This window comes from Ictidomys tridecemlineatus, chromosome 9 (assembly GCF_052094955.1).
Source record: "Ictidomys tridecemlineatus isolate mIctTri1 chromosome 9, mIctTri1.hap1, whole genome shotgun sequence".
Lineage (NCBI taxonomy): Eukaryota > Metazoa > Chordata > Mammalia > Rodentia > Sciuridae > Ictidomys > Ictidomys tridecemlineatus.
In genome coordinates this window covers 51,604,510-51,613,762 of record NC_135485.1, presented here as the reverse complement: position 1 = coordinate 51,613,762, position 9,253 = coordinate 51,604,510, and the positions used below count along the sequence as shown (strand labels likewise).

At 32.5% G+C, this 9,253-nt stretch overlaps 1 pseudogene; it reads left to right on the top strand.

Moving 5' to 3' along the window:
* Window positions 1–315: 315 nt before the first annotated feature.
* LOC144366438 (UDP-glucuronosyltransferase 2B17 pseudogene) lies at window positions 316–1,097 on the top strand (annotated as a pseudogene).
* The last annotated feature ends 8,156 nt before the right edge of the window (window positions 1,098–9,253 follow it).

The window sequence follows — 9,253 nt, the reverse complement described above, 5'->3', positions numbered from 1 at the left end:
TGCAAAAAAATTTAAAGGATATCTAAGAAATGTTGTTTCAACTGTATATTTACTTTAGTTTTCATCAAGAAATCTATAAGTAAAAGTCACCTCACTTGCCAATGTTCCTTTCATTTTCTAAAAATGTGAACATAAGAGAGGTGATCACACATGCAGAATCATAAATTCTTAACTGTAGGAAAGCATTTATAATCATGAAAGAGTCATTAAAATACCCAAGCATGAAGTCACCTAACCTTTGATTTTTCAACTTGGAATCCAGATATTCTAAATGTTCACTTGTGTATTTACTTTGATGGGTACAAGTTAACTTTTAACCAAATAATGATTTTTTTTCCCTAAGATATCCACAAGAATAGAGAGAACTCAATGTGAAAGGAACCCTTGCAGTTCACCAGGATGTCTATGAAAATGACTGCAGTTCTGCTCCTGTTACTGCTGAGTAGTCACTTTGGTTCTGAAAGTTGTTGAAAGGTACTGGTGTGGGCAGTGGAATACAGACATTGGATCAATATAAAGACAATACTGGAGGAGCTCACACAGACAGGGCATGAGGTGACTCTTTTGAAACCTTCAGGTTACATTTTTTTTGGGTGGTGACAAATCATCTGCAATTAAATTTGAGAGCTATCCTTCATCATTGTAAAAAGAAGACATAGAAACTTTTTCTTCTCAATCAATAGTGCATTGATTTTTGACATGCACAAAACCCATTTTGGAAATATTATTCAATATTTCATGAAATTTTGAGCTAATTTTCTGATTATGTAGAGAATGTATGTAGAGATGCAGTTAAGAACAAGAAAATCATGGCAAAACTACAAGAGTCAAGGTTTGATGTCATTCTTTCAGATGTCATTTGTCCCTGTGATGAGCTGCTGGCTGAAATTCTTCAAAAACCATTTGTGTACACTCTCTGCTTCTCTCCTGATTACATAGTGGAAAAGTGTATTGGGGGACTTCTCTTTTCTTCTTCCTATGCGCCTGTTATATTTTCAAATCCTGAATATCATTTCATCACTTAATTCAAGTGATGAAATGACATTCAATGAATGGGTATAAAAAATATGCTGTACATGATTTATTTTTTAATTTGAATCATTTAATTTGAAAAATGGAATCAGTTTTATAGTGAAATACTAGGTAAGTGACTTGTAGTATAAGGTCCTAACTTTTCTGGACCTTTATAAAGGTGAACTTATAACAATATAAAATCATAAAATTTCTTTAGTATTTTCATGTAATAAAATAAAATCATCTATCAAACTCAGTGTGTTACAGAAAAATATACATTGAAATGTCAGAAACTTCTGGCCATCATTTGTATAAAACACAAGAGAAACTCATATATCTTCCACATAGAGCCCAGAGGACTTCTCTAGCCAACTGCATACATTTACCATTGTACTACTCATTTTATTTATTTATCTTTGAAAACTAATTTTAAACTTTACTGTCTTGCTGAACCTAGATACAGAGATTGAGGACTTACACTCATATTTCTATTACAATGATCCATGTAGCACTAAGAAAATTGTTTCCCTTTAGTTCAATTAGGTTCTTCATTTAGAAACTCTTTTGTCAGTTTGCCTAATAAATTCCTTCTCCATTGTGTGACATTGTTTCCATCTCATACCAGGAGGCTCTCAGTTGTGTTTTCTAGCACTTCCAAATTTCTTCACTAAGTGTTTGCAATTCATTCTCTTTAAGGCCTATAATGTTAAAGCACAAAAATGTAGATTATTAGTCTTGTGTTTTAAACTATCTAACAAAGATAAAAAAGGATGAAAAGTAAAACTAAACAAAACTTTCTATTTCATATTGTTAGAATTTCCAGCACTTCTTTCAAAATAATTTTTGTATAATAAATATTTGCAAGCTCCTAACATGAACCCAAAGCAGTAGTAGGCACAAAGAACAGAATCAAATTTAAACTCCTTTCAGTTCACTTGAAGAACAAGGGTCAGAGGTTTCTCTAAATTATACAAACTAGATGAAAGAATGCTGAAATGTTCTTTTATTAACATGGTACAAATAATGGGGTTATGTAACTCCAATGTTTGCTTACATTTGTGTTACTTTTTCAACTTTAGATAAAAAACTAAATATTTGCATCTATACTGGCTAGCTTATTTTGATACAATTAACCTTGTAATGAATTAAGAGATTACAGATAATATCTGCTCCAAAAGCATCACATATATAATAAGTATAGACTATGTATGTATATTTTCCATGCACACATAGTAGCTTTATCAAACTACACACATCTTTTGAAAACAAATTGTTCTAATGAGTTATACATGACAGTAGATTGCATTTGGATGTATTGTACACAAATGGAGCACAACTTCTTCCTCTAGCCAAACATGATTCAGAGTCACACCAATACTATAATAATACATGTACACAGGGTAATAATGTCTGTCTCATTCTATCAACTTTCCCATCTCCATAGCTGCTGCTCTCCCTCATACCTCTCGGCACAATACAAAGTTCCTTCATTCTTCCCTTCCCACCATTGAAGATTAGCATCTGCCTATCAGAGTCAACATTTGGCTTTTGGCATTTGGTTTTTTGAGTTTGACTTATTTCCTTTAGCATCCATCAATTTACTTGCAAATGCCATAATTTTATTCTTACTTAAAACTAATTAATATTCCATGTATATATGAACATTATTTTCTTTATTCATTTATCTATTGAAGGGCATCTAGGTTGGTTTCATAGTTTAGCTATTGTGAGTTGAGTGGCTATGAACATTGATGTGACTACATCATTGTGGTATGCTGATTATATGTCTTTGGGGTTTGTCTAAGGAGTGGGATAAATGAGTCAAATGATGTTTCCATCTCAAAATTTCTGAGGAATCTCCATATTGATTTTCATAAAGGTTGCACCAGTTTGTAGTTTCACCAGCAATAAATGGATGTACATTTTCCCCCACATTCTCAACAACATTTATTGTAGCTTGTAATCACCATTTTGGCTGAGGTGAGATGAAATATTAGAGTAGTCTTGATTTGCATTTCTCTAATTGCTAAAGATGATGAACATTTTTTCATATGTTTGTTGATCAATTATATATATTTTTCTGTAAAGTGTCTGTTCAGTTCCTTGGCAAATTTATTGTTTGGGTTATTTGGGTTTTTTTTAGTTTTTTAGTTCAGGTTTTTGGTTTTTTATATATCCTGGAGATTAGTGCTTCATCTGTGGCAAAAAACTACATACACTTTTAAAGATATATTTCTTCATTATTGAAAGTTCTTTCTGACACCAGGCATATTCCTATCTGCACAACAACTTCCCAATTTTCTATAGATTTAATCTTCTATTTCCTGTTCAGGATGACTCACTACATTGACAGAGACAATGACCAAAGCAGATATCTGGCTTATTCACACCTACTGGGATTTGCAGTTTTGTCACCCAACCCTACCAAATGTAGATATTGTTGAAGGATTCCACTGCAGACCTGTCAAACCTCTGCCTGAGGTAAAAATGTTTCCATTTAGTTCGTTCTGTAATCCTTTCATTTCCACCAGAAATTATTCTCTCTTCCTCACTCAGAATGCTTAATCACATTTACAGAATGACAGAAAATGGAGCAAAGAGACCTATATATTGAAATCTTTCACATCTATACCATCACAAATATGTGAATTTTATCTTTGTTTCAGAAGAAGATCTTTCAAGGATAGGGTGAGTTAAATGTAGAAATTCATTATTCAACACATAAAAAAAAAATACCAGTCATTCTCTGAAAGAATATTGACAAGGGACTAGCAAGTACCACAGGAAAGAGCTTAATATGCAGAGAAACAAAGTAACACCCACCGTCTCTGAACCAAACACCTTCCATTCCGCATTGAAATGTAGACTGTGCACAAGAAAGAGAAATTGTGTGGGAAATGTTATGATAAGGAAAGACCAGAAGAGTTTCTTGTCTACTTCAAGTCTATAGGGGGCCTCAAGAATACTCCCTGAGAGATCATGGGTCTCCATAGCATAACTGCTGAACAACAAGTATAGAAAAAATATATGTTGCACATGCAACATGGAGTGCAAATTGTGGATTTTTAATGAATACTTATTAATTTGTAATACTTGTATTTGTAGGCTGTCCTGAGTTTATAATTATGAAAAGATCTACATTTATAGAATTTTATACCTTAAAACAAAGCAAAAAAATAATGTATCTTAAATTTATAATACAGTTGGAAAGCAAGCATTTTTTACTACATCATTATGTGATCATTTAAGAGGCTTTCTGGCTACATCTTTTTTTTTTTTCAAATGGCAAAAAATGTTTCTATATTTCAATGAGAAAAATTGTGCAATGTTTTAAGTAGAGAATCATATGAGATGTTTGTGAATCTAGTTAGGCTTAATGTTTGCTGATAATTGGCCTTGGAGCTCTCCTTCCTCCTGTTTGGTGAAAGAAAGGAGTCTTATGGCATCTCTCCCACTTCCCTAGTTACTTGCCTACCTGAAGGTGATAGGTTGCATCCACAGTACCTCTGATATTTTAGTTTGAACCATGCATCAAGGCAGTTGAGCTGCATGAAGGTATAGGTTAATGCTACAGATATCAACACACCCTTCCACTGCGGCACAACACTCTCTTAGAGCAGTTCACCTTTTCTCCTGCCCAGGTGCAGCCAAGTAGTCTGCATGATTTAACCTTTCGCAAAAGGCTCTCAATTGATCCTTCCTGTCCATGTTATTTACTTATTTATTTTTTGGTGTGGGGTATATGCATAAGTTTTTCTAGAAGTAACAAGTAGAAGTGACAGGGAGAAGGCCTGGCATGGATGTAGATTTCGTGGATATTTCCAATTGCTCTATTTTGGTTTTTTTTACTATTATTATATGAGTTCTTTTTTATTATTTTTATTACCTACATTTTAGTAGAAGCATAAAATCTGATCTCATTCAAAATTTAAAATTCAATATGGTCACCCCTCATTCCACAAGCAGTGAAACAGTCTGAACTGCCAAATACTTGGATAAAATATTTCTCCATTTAGATTAAGGGATAATAACAGTATCAATAGAAAAGTTAAGATAACAGATAAAAGAGGACAAGAAAGAGGATGATTAGCAGACTAATCATAATATTTAAGAAAGGCTGTTGTGGTAATGAAGCTTCATAAATAAGATTCATATCCACATCAGTGATTGTCAGACCTATATGAATTCTTATAGCTCCAATGTGCTTTTTCACCATACACTATTAGATCCTCATGAATTTCTGTATATTTGTAAGAATCATATATTTGGAAAATATAGCGAAAATCAGAAAAAATATACACATTTTCTAAATTTTTGAATGTTTTAAATAGCTAGAAGAAAGGGTTTAAAATGTTTCCAACAGAAAAAGATTGATAAATGCTTAAGATGACAGAGGTGCTAATTACTTTGATTTGATCATTTAGCTTTATATACATGTGTTGAATTATCACACAAATCTCCAAAACATGTACAACTATTATGGGAAAGTAAAAATTTTACGAAGTATCACACACACACACACACACACACACACACACATACACACACACACAAATGCCTTGCTCTATTCGCTTCGTCACTTTGGAAATTATACAGACAAAAATGTCATGCTATAGTCATATTTATAGCATGTATTTATTAAAAAAATTGGAAATTATTTAGATATACAACATGAAGGAATGATGTAAAATATATGCTTTTTTTCATGTTATACAATTACAATCATTTTTATCCAAGAATACTCAACTTCAGGTATGTTGGGAAAATAAGGGATATACATTAAATAAGATTGTTATTTTCTTGGAGGATGAAAAGGCATATATAATTTGTGCCTAAATATTTATAAATATGTTCCATATATATGCACTGAGTTGTAAGAATATAAAACAAAACACCACAAAAACATGCAAATTTATATGTATTTGTTATCTAAGTATGGAACCCAGTCCCTCATAATTACTAAGCAAATGCTGGAACACTGAACTCTATCTCTAGCCCTTCAAACACACATAAGTTAAGTAGATTGAAATTTTAAACAACAAGTAGTTTATTGGTAAGATAATTTCTGTTTATTATACTATTCCATTTTTATAATAAAATTTTAAAATTTGAATTCAAAGGTTGTTGTAAAATAAGAAGGACCAGTCTTCTCAGTGTTTAATCTATTATCTGAGGATGTTTCAGTTAATCATATAAGTATGCACAAAATTTTAAAAAATGAATGAATAAATAAATAAATAAAAGACAATAGGCATATTTCCCATAATAGGGATGAAGAAGTATTTAAGCAGAGGATCAGTGAGATTAAATAGCAAATAAAATTGGCTACATTACTAAAAGTCATCTGAACACATGAACTATCTGGATGTATTGTGTGAGTCAAAGGAATAATGTATTCATCATGAAGAAGACATAATCAAGTTAAAATTATAATTTTAAACAATGCTGAAGACAATATGGGACCTATAACAAATATGAAGTTATTTTATGTTGTTGTTTACGATGCTTTTTTTTTCAAACAAAGCCTAACCAGTGGTTAGAAAATGAAATATACTATGTGGTTTTTGAGAATGTGAATATTATTTCACAGATGAAAACAGAAAACAGTGACTTGAAAACAGAAACAATAAGTGTGGAAATTGACAAGATTTCAAAAAACTTTTTGATCTCTTTTTTATTTATGAATGAGGGACTTGATTGAACAAGATACAATTATTCTTATATAGAATATATAAGGCAAAGGATCAGAAACCACCTGTTAGGATAATTCCAGGACAATTTCAGGAAGCATGTTTTTTTTATTCTTCAGAAATTTCAAAACACTGAAGTGTGTTATTCAATAGTGTGACCAAATCTCTATTGGAGAATGGCCTGGTGGAATTCTCCCACTTGTATAAATTTCCTGCCAAACCCAGTAGGTGACATAAAATCTGTCACACTTTGGTATACACAGGATATTCTACAGGGACTTCAATTTTGCAGTATGATTTCATGTCATAATATGTTCAGAAATATGTTCATCAAACATGTAGCTAAACATATAAACTATTAGGGAATAAACATGACTCTTAACAATAAAGAATGATTTAGAGGTACAATTTGCAATATTCTGATGAAATTAATAAGTGATTTTAGAGCAAAGAAAAAGATATGTAAGGATTTTCTTCAATTTATCCTAATTTTTCTTTATATGTGTAGAGAAATAAAGGAGCAATGAACACACCATACTTCACCATACAATCATCACCACTGCATTTTGGTATATCAAAAGTATTTTGTGAATCAGAATCTTGTACCAGTTTAGTAATAAATGATTTTAAGTAACATCAGAACAGTTTAACTAAAACGTTTTACATAAAGTTTACACATCACTTTTAATAAAAAATTCTCTCCCTTGGCCTGGGAAGGAATTTCTAACCCTCAGAGGTGTGGGCTGGCTGGACATAAAAATCTAGAAAAGTAATATCAAGAAATAAATACAAAAGATGAAGAAAAAATGTTTTTCAAAGGTGGGACATTGACAAGTGAAAGAGACTTGATGGGTCTGATCCTAACAAAGGGAAAAGCCCGCAAATGTTTTATTTTTAGTGAAACACACCGAAGCAGTTTATTTCTTCAGAGGCTTCTTCAAGGTAAAACAAGAAGCAAGAAGCTGTTCAAGCTGGCTAAGATATGCCCACAGTTCATTTGCAGAATATTTGGCACATGATCTGCAATGATTATGCAGTGAAATTTGTCATTCACAATTTTGAGTCCTTGGTGATGGCATAGACATCAACGTCATAACCACAGAAATAGAAGCATTCAGCTTCTGAAGGTGGGGATACTTTAGAGAGCCAAGAGCCAGATAAGTATCTGGGAAGTCAGGATATTGTTCTCTATGGACCAATTCAGGAGGATGGACAGGGGCAAATATGGTAGTTTTGCTTGGTGAGTTGTAGCCACATAATGAAGAAAACCAGAATTAAAAATTCATCGAGGATGGACACATGAACCAATCCAATTTACAGGTTGGAGTAATACAAAAAGATGTACTATAACATTCTATTATAACAAAATCTACCTACAATCTCTTAAATCTTATTAAGAAATTAAGTGAGTAAGGTTATTCTTGACAAAATGTGTCTCAACTGTTTTGGATTTATAGAATTGTTAACATCAGTTCAAATGGAATGGGAATTAACTGGATAGTGCTTTGTGAATTTGCCTTCTGAATTTTTTTGCTAGGAGTATCAAATAAGAATTCTAATCTCCACTTAAGGCTGGCAAGTCAAATCAGGCATCAGACTTTAATACTCTTAGATTTTTATAAATTCCTCTTTACCTCTAGACCCTAGGATAATTTAAGGTTCCTGGACCTGATAAGAAATACCTTGTTTTTCAATGAAGATGGGAGGGAATCCTAGAATTCATGACTATTTTGTCCCCAAAGTATATCTTGTGTTTATTAACAAAACCAAATACATATTTTAGAGCCCCATGTCAAAATTACAAAAATGCATGGTTCCATTCTTTGACATACAACAGAGCTATTTGAAATGCCATAAAAAGATTCCTCTCCTTTCTCACAATGTTCTCTGCATTTTCCATAATAAAAAAATCTTTGATTATAATTGTGAACTGTACTTCAATTCATGATGAAGTGTCATCAGTCCTACTTCTGATTCCAGCACCACAACTATTCTACTGCCTGCTGCCTTGCACAATGCATAGCTGACTCAAAGGTGTCACAATTTCTTTAATTGTACACATTCTCATACTTCCACTTTTAAACTACACATGATATTGCTACTACCCAGAGTGTTCTCTTTCTTTTTATTTACATGGCAACCTTGCTTCCACTTTCAAGTCTCAATTCACACACTTCCATGTTGCCTTCATAATTTCAGTGCACTTTCATGGTTATAATAATCTGCTATCTAGAAAATAATTCATCTCCAATGGCTCATGTTGTGCATTTCTTATCTTATTTATGACTCAAAATTGGTACAGTGTCTTAATTTCTTCTAATCACAGGTCATCCAAAAACCAGGGCTTTTATAACTCATAGTAGAACCAATGGCATCTCCGAGGCTATCTATCATGGGATCCCTATGGTTGATATTCCATTGTTAGTGGATCAACCTGATAATATTTCTCACATGAAAATTAAGGGAGCAGCTATTAGATTGGATTTTAACACAATGACAAGTACTGATTTGCTCAAAGCCTTGAATATAGTCATCAAGGTCCCTTCGTG